This window comes from Ranitomeya variabilis, chromosome 5, assembly GCF_051348905.1.
Source record: "Ranitomeya variabilis isolate aRanVar5 chromosome 5, aRanVar5.hap1, whole genome shotgun sequence".
Classification (NCBI taxonomy): Eukaryota; Metazoa; Chordata; class Amphibia; order Anura; family Dendrobatidae; genus Ranitomeya; species Ranitomeya variabilis.
The window spans coordinates 583,052,104-583,068,413 of record NC_135236.1 but is presented as its reverse complement, the minus strand read 5'-3'; the positions used below and the strand labels follow the sequence as shown (position 1 = coordinate 583,068,413).

The 16,310-nt window shown below is 44.1% G+C and overlaps 1 protein-coding gene across 1 annotated transcript in view; it reads right to left on the bottom strand.

Annotated features, from left to right (window-relative positions):
- The window catches only part of LCP2 (lymphocyte cytosolic protein 2), a 1,300,494-nt gene that overhangs the window by 259,702 nt on the left and 1,024,482 nt on the right, over positions 1 to 16,310 (bottom strand). The gene's annotated exons all lie outside the window — the stretch shown is intronic.

Below are 16,310 nucleotides of genomic sequence, written 5' to 3'. Positions count from 1 at the left end.
TTTTTACTGACCCCTGTTTTGCGATCGCCGGTAATTAACTGTTTACCGGCGACCGCAAAAAAAAAAAAAATGTGTTATTTCTCTGCCCTTGATGTGATCGCACAAATACTTACCGGTGTCCCTGTGTCCCCTCCTGGCCACCGGCTTCTTCCTTCAATAAGAAAATGGCAGGCGCATGCGCAGTGCGCCCGCCATGATCTGCCGGCCAGCAGCTAGAGGAGTTGGGGCTAAAATTAGGGTTAGGGTTGGGGCTAAAGTTAGGGTTGGGGCTAAACTTAGGGTTAGGGTTGGGGTTAAATTTAGGGTTGGGGCTAAAGTTAGGGCTAGGGTTAGGGTTGGGGCTAAAGTTAGGGCTAGGGTTGGGGCTAAAGTTAGGGCTAGGGTTGGGATTAGGCTTGGCATTAGGATTACTTTACTAAGAAGCGGCGCTCCTTCCCTTCCGAGCCCTGATGGGTGCCCAAACAGTACCCCCCCACATATGGGGTATCAGCATACTCAGGACAAACTGGTCAACAGATTTTGGGGTCCAATGTCTCCTGTTACCCTTGAGAAAATAAAAAATTGCAGGCTAAATATCATTTTTGAGGGAAAAAAAAGGATTTTTTATTTTCACGGCTCTACGTTATAAATTTCTGTGAAGCACTTGGGGGTTTAAAGTGCTCACCACACATCTAGATAAGTTCCTTAAGGGGTCTAGTTTCCAAAATGGGTCACTTATGGGGGGTTTCTACTGTTTAGGCACATCAGGTGCTCTCCAAATGCGACATAGTGTCCGATCTCAATTCCAGCCAATTCTACATAGAAAAAGTAAAAAGGCACTCCTTCACTTCCAAGCTCTGCGGTGCACCCAAACAGTGGTTTACCCCCACATATGGGGTATCGACGTACTCAGGAGAAATTGCAAAACAACTTTTGTGGTCTAATTTCTCCTGTTACCCTTGTGAAAATAAGAATTTGTGGGCAAAAAGATCATTTTTGTGTAAACAAATGCGATTTTTTATTTTCACGGCTCTACTTTATAAACTTCTGTGAAGCACTTGGGGGCTCAAAGTGCTCACCACACATCTAGATAAGTTCCTTAAGAGGTCTAGTTTCCAAAATGGTGTTACTTGTGGTGGGTTTCTACTGTTTAGGCACATCAGGGTCTCTCCAAATGCAACATGGCGTCCGATCTCAATTCCAGCCAATTCTGCATTGAAAAAGTCAAACGGCGCTCCTTCTCTTCCAAGCTCTGCGGTGCGCTCAAACAGTGGTTTACCCCCACATATGGGGTATCGGAGTATTCAGGAGAAATTTCACAACAAAATTTATGGTTAAATTTCTGTTTTTACACTTGTGAAAATAAAAAAAATTGGTTCTGAAGTAAAATGTTTGCAAAAGTTAAATGTTCATTTTTTCCTTCCACATTGTTTCAGTTCCTGTGAAGATCGTAAAGGGTTAATAAACTTTTTGAATGTGGTTTTGAGCATCTTGAGGGGTGCAGTTTTTAGAATGGTGTCACACTTGGGTATTTTCTATCATATAGACCCCTCAAAATGACTTCAAATATGATGTGGTCCCTAAAAAAAATGGTGGTGTAAAAATCAGAAATCGCTGGTCAACTTTTAAACCTTATAACTCCCTAACAAAAAAAAAAAAATGCCTCCAAAATTGTGCTGATGTAAAGTAGACATGTAGGAAATGTTACATATTAACTATTTTTTGTGACATATCTCTCTGATTTAAGGGATTAAAAATGCAAACTTTGAAAATTGCAAAATTTTAAAAATTTGCCATATTTCCATTTTTTTCATAAATAATTGCAAGTAATATCGAAGAAGTGTTACTACTAACATGAAGTACAATATGTCGCGAAAAAACAGTCTCAGAATCAACAGGATCTGTTAAAGCATTCCAGAGTTATAACCTCATAAAATGACAGTGGTCAGAATTGTAAAAATTGGCTTGGTCATTAACCCCTTCCTGACGTCGGAAGGGATAGTACGTCCGACGTCAGGTCCCCTGCTTTGATGCAGGGCTCCGCGGTGAGCCCGCATCAAAGCCGGGACATGTCAGCTGTTTTGAACAGCTGACATGTGCCCGCAATAGCGGCGGGTGAAATCGCGATTCACCCGCCGCTATTAACTAGTTAAATGCCGCTGTCAAACGCAGACAGCAGCATCTAACTACCGCATCCGGCCGGGCGGCTGGAAATGACATCATCGCCGACCCCCATCACATGATCGGGGGTCGGCGATGCTTCAGTATTGTAACCATAAAGGTCCTTGAGACCTCTATGGTTACTGATCGCCGGTAGCTGTGAGCGCCACCCTGTGGTCGGCGCTCACAGCACACCTGATTTTCTGCTGCATAGCAGCGATCTGATGATCGCTGTTATGTAGCAGAGCCGATCGTGCTGTGCCTGCTTCTAGCCTCCCATGGAGGCTATTGAAGCATGGCAAAAGTAAAAAAAAAAAAGTTAAAAAAAATGTGAAAAAAAAAAAAATAAATAAAAGTTTAAATCACCCCCCTTTCGCCCCAATCAAAATAAATCAATAAAAAAAAATCAAACCTACACATATTTGGTATCGCTGCGTTCAGAATCGCCCGATCTATCAAAAAAAAAGCATTAACCTGATCGCTAAACGGCGTAATGAGAAAAAAATCCGAAACGCCAGAATTACATTTTTTTGGTCGCCATGACATTGCATTAAAATGCAATAACGGGCGATCAAAAGAACGTATCTGCACCAAAATGGTATCATTAAAAACACCAGCTCGGCACGCAAAAAATAAGCCCTCAACCGACCCCAGATCATGAAAAATGGAGACGCTACGAGTATCGGAAAATGGCACAATTTTTTTTTTTTTTTTTTTTTTTTTAGCAAAGTTTGGAATTTGTTTTCACCACTTAGGTAAAAAATAACCTAGTCATGTTAGGAGTCAATGAACTCGTAATGACCTGGAGAATCATAATGGCAGGTCAGTTTTAGCATTTAGTGAACCTAGCAAAAAAGCCAAGCAAAAAACAAGTGTGGGATTGCACTTTTTTTGCAATTTCACCGCACTTGGAATTTTTTTCCCGTTTTCTAGTACACGACATGGTAAAACCAATGATGTCGTTCAAAAATACAACTCGTCCCGCAAAAAATAAGCCCTCACATGGCCAAATTGACGGAAAAATAAAAAGGTTATGGCTCTGGGAAAGATGGGAGTGAAAAACGAATACGGAAAAAAGGAAAATCCCACGGTCATGAAGGGGTTAAGTACCAAATTGTCACTAAGGGGTTAACACACTAGAAACAGAACAAGGATCAACATCTTTTCCACTACAGCCAACCCAGCAGATAAGGAGACCCAATCAGGAGTCTCCATATTTCCAAAAATTCGTTTCAGACACCACCAAAGTGGCATCAATTTTACCACAGTAAAAACAGTAGGCTAGTTTCACATTTACGTTTAAATCTGCAGCGTTTAAAACGCATCCGCAAGTGGTGGAAAAAATGCATATAAACGCGTACTAACGCGGCGTTTTTTAGACTCATGCGGTATCACATGCGGTTAAAAAACACCGCGTTTGTACACGTTTATATGCGTTTTTTCCTGCGTTTGCGTTTTTGGTGCGCATGATGTGAAATTTCACAAGAGAAAAATCTAGACAACCAGACACCACCAATGGGACTACAGAGGGCGTGTATTATGGAATCTCTATATATAGACCGTTGAGCAGCTGAAATGTTCAGATTTTGCTCCTGTATGCTGTGTCATAATGGATCTTCGCATGGAGAGCTTTTATTTCAACCTGGATTTAAGCATCAAGTTTCTTGCCTGGGCGTTTGCTTGGGAGCAAGACAGAAATCGCGAAAGATGGAGAAGGAGACAACGTAGGCGTTTTTGGAGACACTCCATTATCGAACTACGTGAGAGCCGTGGAGCCTATCACACGCTGTATGCCGAGCTTAATGCCAACCCGGTGAAATTCCATGAATATACAAGGATGTCGCAAGACATGTTTTTGGCTCATGTTTAATGTATTTATCTATATTTGCCCCGTATTTCACATGTAAAGCGCCATGGAATAAATGGCGCTATAAAAATGTATAATAATAAAAATAATAAAAGACTCGTTCCGGGATTTGCTTGCCCATGTCCAAGGAGCCATACGGAGACAGGACACCCAGCTCCGTAGAGCGATTCCACCGGAGGAACGTCTGCTGGTTACATTAAGGTACGTTCCAAATCTAAAACAATGACAGTCCAAATTTTGTGTTTTCTGACATGTATGTTTTGGGTATTTTCCTTTCTTTCTTTAGCGTAACCACACCATAAATAGAATAGTTTGTAATTTTGGGGGGGGTTTCTTTTTCTTACAGATTTCTGGCAACGGGAGAGAGTTTATCATTCCTCCACTTCCAATACCGGCTTGGAATATCCACGCTGTCCGGAATAGTTGCGGACACCTGCCGGGCTTTGTGGAATGTACTCCGGGATGAGTTTATACCCCTACCCACCTTGGACGTGTGGCTTGAAATTGCGGAAAAATTCTGGAGTGTGTGTGATTTCCCCAACTGTTTAGGAGCGGTGGATGGAAAGCACATCCGCATTATCAAACCTGCCAGAACAGGATCGGAGTATTTCAACTACAAAAAATATTTTTCTGTTGTGCTAATGGCAATAGCCAATGCGAACTTTCGCTTCATCGCCGTGGACATTGGAGTTTTTGGCCGTGGCAATGATTCCCAGACTTTCAAGAACTCGGATATGGGCTGCCGTGTGTATGGCAAAAATTTCAATTTTCCACCGCCACAACCTCTCCCCAACACTCAAGGTCCACCGATGCCATTTGTTATGGTTGGGGATGAGGCCTTTCCGATGTGTGAAAACCTACTGAAGCCCTATTCCAGTCGGGACTTGAACCACACTAGAAAGATCTTTAACTACAGGCTGACCAGGGCCCGAAGAACAGTAGAGTGTACCTTTGGCATTCTGGTCTCTAAATGGCGCATTCTTGCATCAGCCATAAATCTAAAAGTGGAAACAGTCGACGAGGTGGTCAAAGCCTGTGTGGTTCTACACAATTATATAATGGCTAAGGAGCAACCCAACATTGAACTGGATGAACCAGTTGCACACCCACTGCCCAATTTCCAGCATCACCCGCTGCGGTCAACTGCAGCAGTTGGTCACATGCGGGACCAATTTTCTGCCTTTTTTTATTCAGATATTGGACGTGTGTAATGGCAGGACAATGTTGTGTAAATGTCCTGTTGTAATTCGATCTGTACCAGTAATTTTCTGCAATGATAATAATATTTCTCATTAATAAACTTTATTTTTGGTTGTGTTGACTGTGTCTCCTATGTATTTCCTCTACAAACCAAGGCTGTCCTAAAATGAAGGAAAGTGTTCTTTCCGAAACGTGTAGGACTGTGGCCCAAGCGGCGACCCGTATTCTCTGAATGTTCAGTTTGCAAACCATTCCTCCTTTCACGTGATCTGTTACGTCACGGCAGGTCCTGCTCCGGAGAGCGTTAACGCCAGGGAGCAGAGAACTCTACAGAAGCCGCGACCATACTACTCACCCAGGATCTGAGAAATCCTTCACCGAGGACACAGCGAAGAAAGGACAACTACAACGTATGAGCTCCATCGAAGGTAACAGGTGGCACGTATAGCGGGATTCCGACCTGGTTTATCCGGCGTCCATACGTTGCTACACCTGGTTCACTGAAGTTATGCTACTGGCCGGGGCAGCTTCGTAGAGTACTTTGGGATCCATACCCTCTGTTGTGCATGGTGCACTTTTACCGTTTTGTTTTTTCCTACGTTTGCGGTTTATTGCCGGTTTTAGTGCTTTTTTTGAGAGATCTCTCTATGTTTTTTAAAGACATTTATTCAATATGAAGTGGTAGGTAGGAATACATTGGTGCATATAGAGAGGATATTAGTCACTCCCATTCATTTCTATTGATATCACATTCAGATTGGGGAATCAGGCTAGTGCCTTCGTTTATACATTGGTGCATAATCTCATTGTATTTTCGCATGTGCTTAATATCAATTAGTGTTGTGCAATTAGTATTTCTTATTTTTCTATTAAATACATAAATATTTAATATTCGTTTATTGGGTTTTCTGCGCGGATTTAATTTATTATTTGTCCTAAAAACTAGCAGTATTTGGTCTGTATTTAATATCAGTATTTGTAATCCAAAACCAGGAGTGGGTGATAGAGGCAGAGGTGATAGTTATTATATTAATATCAGAATTTACTTCTAATTGTTCCACTCCTTGTTTTGGCTTACAAATACTGATATAAAACACTGGCCACATACTGCTAGTGTTATGGCAGCCACGTTGCTTTATTTAACCCCTTAAGCCCCGAGGGTGGTTTGCACGTTAATGACCGTGCCAATTTTTACAATTCTGACCACTGTCCCTTTATGAGGTTATAACTCTGGAACGCTTCAACAGATCTTAGCGATTCTGACACTGTTTTCTCGTGATATGTTGTACTTCATGATAGTGGTAACATTTCTTCGATATAACTTGCATTTATTTGTGAAAAAAATCTGAAATTTGGCAAAAATTTTGAAAATGTCACAATTTTCCAACTTTAAATTTTTATGCTCTTAAATCACAGAGATATGTCACGCAAAATACTTAATAAGTAACATTTTCCACATGTCTACTTTACATCTTCACAATTTTGGAACCAAAATTTTTTTTTGTTAGGGAGTTATAAGGGTTAAAAGTTGACCAGAAATTTCTCATTTTTACAACACCATTTTTTTGGGGGACCACATCTCATTTTAAGTCATTTTGAGGGGTCTATATGATAGAAAATACCCAAGTGTGACACCATTCTAAAAACTGCACCCCTCAAGGTGCTCAAAACCACATTCAAGAAGTTTATTAACCCTTCAGGTGTTTTACAGGAATTTTTGGAATGTTTAAATAAAAATGAACATTTAACTTTTTTTCACACAAAATTTATTTCAGCTCCAATTTGTTTTATTTTACCAAGGGTAACAGGAGAAAATGGACCCCAAAACTAGTTGTACAATTTGTCCTGAGTACGCTGATACCCGATATGTGGGGGTAAACCACTGTTTGGGCGCATGGCAGAGCTCGGAAGGAAAGGAGCGCCATTTTACTTTTCAATGCAAAATTGACTGGAATTGAGATGGGACGCCATTTTGTGTTGGAGAGCCCCTGATGTGCGTAAACATTGAAACCCCCCACAAGTGACACCATTTTTTAAAGTAGACCCCCTAAGGAACTTATCTAGATGTGTGGTGAGCACTTTGACCCACCAAGTGCTTCACAGACGTTTATAATGCAGAGCCGTAAAAATAAAAAAAATCATATTTTTTCACAAAAATGATCTTTTCGCCCCCAATTTTTATTTTCCCAAGGGTAAGAGAAGAAATTGGACCCAAAAAATGTTGTGCAATTTGTCCTGAGTACGCTGATACCCTATTTGTGGGTGTAAAGCACTGTTTGGGCGCATGGCAGAGCTCGGAAGGGAAGGAGCGCCATTTGACTTTTCAATGCAAAATTGACTGGAATTAAGATGGGACGCCATGTTGCGTTTGGAGAGCCCCTGATGTGCCTAAACATTGAAACCCCCCACAACTGACACCATTTTGGAAAGTGGAACCCTTAAGGAACTTATCTAGATGTGTGGTGAGCACTTTGACCCAACAAGTGCTTCACAGAAGTTTATAATGCAGAGCCGTAAAAATAAAAAAATCCTATTTTTCACAAAAATGATCTTTTCGCCCCCAATTTTTTATTTTCCCAAGGGTAAGAGAAGATATTAGACCACAAAAGTTGTTGTGCAATTTGTCCTGAGTACGACGATACCCCATATGTGGGGGTAAACCACTTTTTGGGTGCATGGCAGAGCTCGGAAGGGAAGGAGCGCCATTTTACTTTTCAATGCAAAATTGACTGGAATTAAGATGGGACGCCATGATGCGTTTGCAGAGCCCCTGATGTGCCTAAACATTGAAACCCCCCACAAGTGATGCCATTTTGGAAAGTAGACCCCTTAAGGAACTTATATAGATGTGTGGTGAGCACTTTGACCCAACAGGTGCTTCACAGAAGTTTATAATGCAGAGCCGTAAAAATAAAAAATCATATTTTTTCACAAAAATGATCTTTTCGCCCCCAATTTTTTATTTTCCCAAGGGTAAGAGAAGAAATTGGACCCCAAAAGTTGTTGTGCAATTTTTCCTGAGTACGCAGATACCCCATATGTGGGGGTAAAAGACTGTTTGGGCGCATGGCAGAGCTCGGAAGGGAAGGAGCGCCGATTGACTTTTGGAAAGTAGACCCCCTAAGGAACTTATCTAGTTTCACTATAGTTTATAACGCAGAGCCGTGAAAAAATATTTTTTTTTTTCACAAAAATGATTTTTTAGCCCCCAGTTTTGTATTTTCACAAGGGTAACAGGATAAATTGGACCCCAATAGTTGTTGTACAATTTGTCCTGAGTATGCTGATACCCCATATGTGGGGGGAACCACTGTTTGGGCGCATGGCAGAGCTTGGAAGGGAAGGAGCGCCATTTGGAATGCAGACTTAGATGGATTGGTCTGCAGGCATCACGTTGCATTTGCAGAGCCCCTGATGTACCCAAACAGTAGAACCCCCCATAAGTAACCCCATAATGGAAAATAGACCTCCCAAGGAACTTATCTAGATATGTTGTGAGAACTTTGAACCCCCAAGTGTTTCACTACAGTTTACAACACAGAGCCGTGAAAATAAAAAATCCTTTTTTTTCCCACAAAAATGATTTTTAGCCTCCCAAATTTTTATTTTCCCAAGGATAACATGAGAACTTGGACCCCAAAAGTTGTTGTCCAATTTGTCCCGAGTACGCTGATACCCCATATGTTGGAGTAAACCCCTGTTTGGGCGCACGGGAGAGCTCGGAAGGGAAGGAGCACTGTTTTACTTTTTCAACGCAGAATTGGCTGGAATTGAGATCGGGCGCCATGTCGCGTTTGGAGAGCCCCTGATGTGCCTGAACAGTGGAAACTCCCCAATTCTACCTGAAACCCTAATCCAAACACACCCCTAACCCTAATCCCAACGGTAACCCTAACCACACCCCTAACCCTGACACACCCCTATGTTATGATCCCAGTGGCTTAGGATCACAAATCTAACCAGCTAAGTCAGAGATAATAAGACGAGCTCTGGGGATGTGGTAACTGGACTGACCGCAAAACCTGATCCTAACCAAACACACTAAAGGTAGCCGTGGAACGTATCCTGAAATCCTAGACGTCTCTTCACGGCCTGAGAAACTGACTACCCCTAAAGAGAAAGTACAGACCTCACTTGCCTCAGAGAAATAACCCCAAAGATATAGAAGCCCCCACAAATAATAACGGTGAGTTAAGAGGAAAAGACAAACGCAGAGATGAAACAGATTAAGCAAATGAGGCCCGCTAACGCTAGATAGCAGAAAATAGCAAGGGATCTGTGCGGTCAGTAAAAAAACCCTATGCAAAAATATCCACGCAGAGAATGTGAGAACCCCCACACCAACTAACGATGTGGGGGGAGCAACTCAGCACCCCAGAGCACCAGCAAGCAGGGAAATCACATATTAGCAAGCTGGACTAAACACATCATATACTAGGACACATCTTGAACACAGATGAGCAAAAATAAGCAAACAAAACTTAGCTTCTCTTGGAGAGACTGATAACGGATGTAGACAGGAGCAATCAGAATAGCACTGAATACAACGACAGCAGGCATGAACTGAGAGTCCAAGTGAGCTTAAATAGAAACCCAGACCACAGATAACGAGACAGCTGATGCCGGTCACAAACCTGCAGAAAGACAGCACTCACACAGTACCACTTGTGACCACAAGAGGGAGCCCAGAAATAGAGTTCAAAACAGTACCCCCCCTTGAGGAGGGGTCACCGAACCCTCATCAAGACCCCCAGGGCGATCAGGATGAGCCGCATGGAAGGCACGGACCAAATCGGCTGCATGAACATCAGAGGCGACAACCCAGGAATTATCCTCCTGACCATAGCCCTTCCACTTAACTAAATACTGAAGCCTCCGTCTGGAAACACGAGAATCCAAGATCTTCTCCACCATGTACTCCAATTCGCCCTCAACCAGCACCGGAGCAGGAGGCTCAACAGAAGGAACCACAGGCACCACATACCTCCGCAACAAAGACCTATGGAACACATTATGAATAGCAAACGATGCTGGGAGGTCCAAACGAAAAGACACCGGGTTAAGGATTTCCAAAATCTTATAAGGACCGATGAAGCGAGGCTTGAATTTAGGAGAGGAAACCTTCATAGGAACATACCGAGAAGTGTCATGGTTCCCAATGGCAAGGTAACGTCAGAGAACTTAAACAACAGACTAGCTCTTGGGTGATGGAATCTCGAGCTGACCGTGAGCTAAACCTACCACACAACTAACAGTGGCCGGGTGGCGTACCTACGTTTTATCCCTAGACGCCTAGCGCCAGCCGGAGGACTAACTAACCCTAATAGAGGAAAAGACAGACCTGGCTTACCTCTAGGGAAATTCCCCCAAAAAGGAGACAGAAGCCCCCCACATATATTGACGGTGAGTTCAGAGGAAAAGACATACGCAGTATGAAGGTAGGTTCAGCAAAGCGAGGTCCGCTTACTAGATAGCAAGAAGATACAATAGGGAACTTCACGGTCAGCTGAAAACCCTATTAAAATACCATCCCGAAATTACTTTAAGACTCATGTGTCAACTCATGACACCGGAGTGGCAATTTCGGCCCACAAGAGCTTCCAGCTACAGAAAAATAACTTAACTGTGAACTGGAACAAAAATGCAAAACAAACTTAGGACTAAGAGTCCAACTTAGCTGATAGTAGTCTAGAAGCAGGAACATGCAACAGAAAAGCTCTGGTTACATTGATGGCCGGCACTAGAATAACTGAGCAGCAAGGCTAAATAGGATACACCCATATCCTGATGGAAACAGGTGAACAGAGAAAGTGAAGCACACAAGTCCAGTACCACCAGTGACCACCGGGGGAGCCCAAAAACCAAATTCACAACAGTACCCCCCCCCCTCAAGGAGGGGGCACCGAACCCTCACAAGAACCACCAGGGCGATCAGGATGAGCCCTATGAAAGGCACGGACCAAATCAGAGGCATGAACATCAGAGGCTGTCACCCAAGAATTATCCTCTTGACCGTAGCCCTTCCACTTGACCAGATACTGAAGTTTCCGTCTGGAAACACGGGAGTCCAAGATCTTCTCCACAACGTACTCCAATTCACCCTCAACCAACACCGGAGCGGGAGGCTCAACGGAAGGCACAACCGGTACCTCATACCTGCGCAATAATGACCGATGGAAGACATTATGGATAGAAAAAGATGCTGGGAGGTCCAATCAAAAGGACACGGGGTTAAGAATCTCCAAAATCTTATACGGGCCGATGAACCGAGGCTTAAACTTAGGAGAAGAAACCCTCATAGGGACAAAACGAGAAGACAACCACACCAAGTCCCCAACACGAAGACGAGGACCAACACGACGACGGCGGTTAGCAAAATGCCGAGTCTTCTCCTGGGACAACTCCAAATTGTCCACCACCTGTCCCCAAATCCGATGCAACCTATCCACCACAGTATCCACTCCAGGACAATCCGAAGACTCCACCTGACCTGAAGAAAAACGAGGATGAAACCCCGAATTGCAAAAGACAGGAGAAACCAAAGTGGCAGAACTAGCCCGAATATTGAGGGCAAACTCCGCCAACGGCAAAAAGGCAACCCAGTCATCCTGATCCGCAGACAAAAAACACCTCAAATAAGTCTCCAAGGTCTGATTAGTTCGCTCAGTCTGGCCATTAGTCTGAGGATGGAACGCAGACGAAAAAGACAAATCAATGCCCATCCTAGCACAGAACGCCCGCCAAAATCTAGACACGAACTGGGTCCCCCTGTCAGAAACGATATTCTCCGGAATACCATGCAAGCGAACCACATTTTGAAAAAACAGAGGAACCAACTCGGATGAGGAAGGAAGCTTAGGCAAGGGCACCAAATGGACCATCTTTGAAAAACGGTCACACACCACCCAGATGACAGACATTTTCTGAGAAACAGGGAGATCAGAAATAAAATCCATAGAGATGTGAGTCCAAGGCCTCTTCGGAATAGGCAAAGATAACAACAATCCGCTGGCCCGAGAACAACAAGGTTTGGCCCGAGCACAAACATCACAAGACTGCACAAAAACTCGTACATCTCGAGACAGGGAAGGCCACCAGAAGGACCTAGCCACCAAATCCCTGGTACCAAAGATCCCGGGATGACCTGCCAACACAGAAGAATGAACCTCCGAGATGACTCTACTGGTCCAATCATCAGGAACAAACAGTCTACCAGGCGGGCAACGATCAGGTCTATCCGCCTGAAACTCCTGCAAAGCCCGTCGCAGGTCTGGGGAAACAGCAGATAATATCACCCCATCCTTAAGGATACCTGTAGGTTCAGAATCACCAGGGGAATCAGGCTCAAAACTCCTAGAAAGGGCATCCGCCTTCACATTCTTAGAACCTGGTAAGTACGAGACCACAAAATCAAACCGAGAGAAAAACAACGACCAGCGCGCCTGTCTAGGATTCAGGCGCCTGGCAGACTCAAGATAAATCAAATTCTTGTGATCGGTCAATACCACCACCTGATGTCTAGCCCCCTCAAGCCAATGACGCCACTCCTCAAAAGCCCACTTCATAGCCAAAAGCTCCCGATTACCAATATCATGATTTCGCTCGGCGGGCGAAAATTTTCGTGAAAAGAACGCACAAGGTCTCATCACGGAGCAGTCGGAACTTTTCTGCGACAAGACCGCCCCAGCTCCGATCTCGGAAGCATCAACCTCAAGCTGAAAAGGAAGAGTAACATCAGGCTGACGCAACACAGGGGCGGAAGAAAAGCGGCGCTTAAGCTCCCGAAAGGCCTCCACAGCAGCAGGGGACCAATCAGCAACATCAGCACTAGTGTTGAGCATTCCGATGCTGCAAGTATCGGGTATCGGCCGATACTTGCTGTATCGGAATTTCCGATACCGAGATCCGATATTTTTGTGATATCGGGTATCGGTATCAAAACAACATTAATGTAAAAATGTGTAAAAGAAAGAATTAAAATAAAAAATATCGCTATACTCACCTGTCCGACGCAGCCGGGACTTCAGCGAGGGAACCGGCAGCGTTGTTTGTTTAAAATTCGCGCTTTTACTTGGTTACGTGAATTCCCGGCTTGTGATTGGTCAGGGCGGCCATGTTGCCGGGACGCGGACCAATCACAGCAAGCCATGACGAAATTACGTCACGGCTTGCTGTGATTGGTCCGCGTCCCGGCAACATGGCCGCCATTAACCAATCACAAGCCGTGACGTCACGGGAGGCTGGACTTGCACACTTTTTAAAAAGCGCGCGTGTCCAGCCTCCAGTGACGTCCCGGCTTATGATTGGTCACGGCGCCATGTTGCCGGGACGCGGACCAATCACAGTAAGCCGTGACGAAATTACGTCACGGCTTGCTGTGATTGGTCCGCGTCCCGGCAACATGGACGCCATTAACCAATCACAAGCCGTGACGTCACGGGAGGCTGGACTTGCGCACTTTTTAAAAAGCGCGCGTGTCCAGCCTCCAGTGACGTCCCGGCTTATGATTGGTCACGGCGCCATGTTGCCGGGACGCGGACCAATCACAGTAAGCCGTGACGAAATTACGTCACGGCTTGCTGTGATTGGTCCGCGTCCCGGCAACATGGCCGCCCTGACCAATCACAAGCCGGGAATTCACGTAACCAAGTAAAAGCGCGAATTTTAAACAAACAACGCTGCCGGTTCCCTCGCTGAAGTCCCGGCTGCGTCGGAGAGGTGAGTATAGCGATATTTTTTATTTTAATTCTTTCTTTTACACATTTATATGGTTCCCAGGGCCTGAAGGAGAGTTTCCTCTCCTTCAGACCCTGGGAACCATCAGGGATACCGTCCGATATATGAGTCCCATTGACTTGTATTGGTATCGGGTATCGGTATCGGATTGGATCCGATACTTTGCCGGTATCGGCCGATACTTTCCGATACCGATACTTTCAAGTATCGGACGGTATCGCTCAACACTAATCAGCACCCTTTTTGGTCAAATCAGTCAAAGGTTTAGCAACATCAGAAAAACCAGTTATAAATCGACGATAAAAATTAGCAAAGCCCAAAAATTTCTGAAGGCTCTTAAGAGAAGAAGGTTGCGTCCAATCACAAATAGCCCGAACCTTAACAGGATCCATCTCAATGGAAGAGGGGGAAAAAATGTACCCCAAAAAAGAAATCTTTTGAACCCCAAAAATACACTTAGAACCCTTCACACACAAGGAATTAGCCCGCAAAACCTGAAAAACCCTCCTGACCTGTTGGACATGAGAATCCCAGTCATCCGAAAAAATCAAAATATCATCCAGATACACGATCATAAATTTATCCAAATATTCACGGAAAATGTCATGCATAAAGGACTGAAAGACTGAAGGGGCATTTGAAAGACCAAAAGGCATTACTAAGTACTCAAAATGGCCCTCGGGCGTATTAAATGCGGTTTTCCACTCATCCCCCTGCTTAATTCGCACCAAATTATACGCCCCACGGAGATCAATCTTAGAGAACCACTTAGCCCCCTTTATTCGAGCAAACAAATCAGTCAGCAGTGGCAGAGGATACTGATATTTGACTGTAATTTTATTCAAGAGTCGATAATCAATACACGGCCTCAAAGAGCCATCTTTTTTAGATACAAAGAAAAAACCGGCTCCCAAGGGAGATGAAGAAGGACGAATATGTCCCTTTTCCAGGGACTCCTTAATATATTCTCGCATAGCAGCATGTTCAGGTACAGATAGATTAAATAAACGACCCTTTGGAAATTTACTGCCCGGAATCAGATCTATGGTACAATCGCAATCTCTGTGAGGAGGTAGTGAACCAAGCTTAGGCTCCTCAAAAACATCACGATAATCAGACGAAAATTCCGGAATCTCAGAGGGAATAGATGACGAAATGGAAACCAAAGGTACGTCCCCATGAGCCCCCTGACATCCCCAGCTTAACACAAACATAGCTTTCCAGTCAAGGACTGGGTTATGAGATTGTAACCATGGTAATCCGAGCACCAAAACGTCATGTAGATTGTACAACACAAGGAAGCGAATCATCTCCTGATGGTCTGGATTCATACGCATAGTCACTTGTGTCCAGTATTGTGGTTTATTACTAGCCAATGGTGTAGAGTCAATACCCTTCAGAGGTATAGGAACTTCCAGAGGCTCTAGATCAAACCCACAGCGCCTGGCAAAGGACCAATCCATTAGACTCAAAGCGGCGCCAGAGTCGACATAGGCATCCGCGGTAATTGACGATAATGAACAAATCAAGGTCACAGACAGAATAAACTTAGACTGTAAAGTGCCAATTGAAATAGACTTATCAACCTTTTTTGTATGTTTAGAGCATGCTGATATAACATGAGTTGAATCACCACAATAGAAGCACAACCCATTTTTTCGCCTAAAATTCTGCCGTTCGCTTCTGGACAGAATTCTATCACATTGCATATTTTCTGGAGCCTTCTCAGAAGACACCGCCAAATGGTGCACAGGTTTGCGCTCCCGCAAACGCCGATCAATCTGAATAGCCATTGTCATGGACTCATTCAGACCTGTAGGTGCAGGGAACCCCACCATAACATCTTTAATGGCATCAGAGAGACCCTCTCTGAAATTCGCCGCCAGGGCGCACTCATTCCACTGAGTAAGCACAGACCATTTACGAAATTTTTGGCAGTATATTTCAGCTTCATCTTGCCCTTGAGATAGGGCCATCAAGGCTTTTTCAGCCTGAATCTCTAAGTTAGGTTCCTCATAAAGCAACCCCAAAGCCAGAAAAAACGCATCCACATTGAGCAACGCAGGATCCCCGGGTGCCAATGCAAATGCCCAGTTTTGAGGGTCACCCCGCAAGCAAGGAAATTACTATCTTAACCTGCTGTGCGGGATCTCCAGCGGAGCGAGATCTCAGGGAAATAATTTACAATTATTTTTGAAATTCAGGAAACGAGATCTATCCCCGGAGAAAAATTCTGGTATAGGAATTCTAGGTTCAGATATTGGAGCATGAATAACAAAATCCTGTAAATCTTGAACCTTCGTAGCAAGATTATTCAAACCTGTAACCAAACTCTGAGGATCCATTTTAATCAGGTGAGATCAGAGCC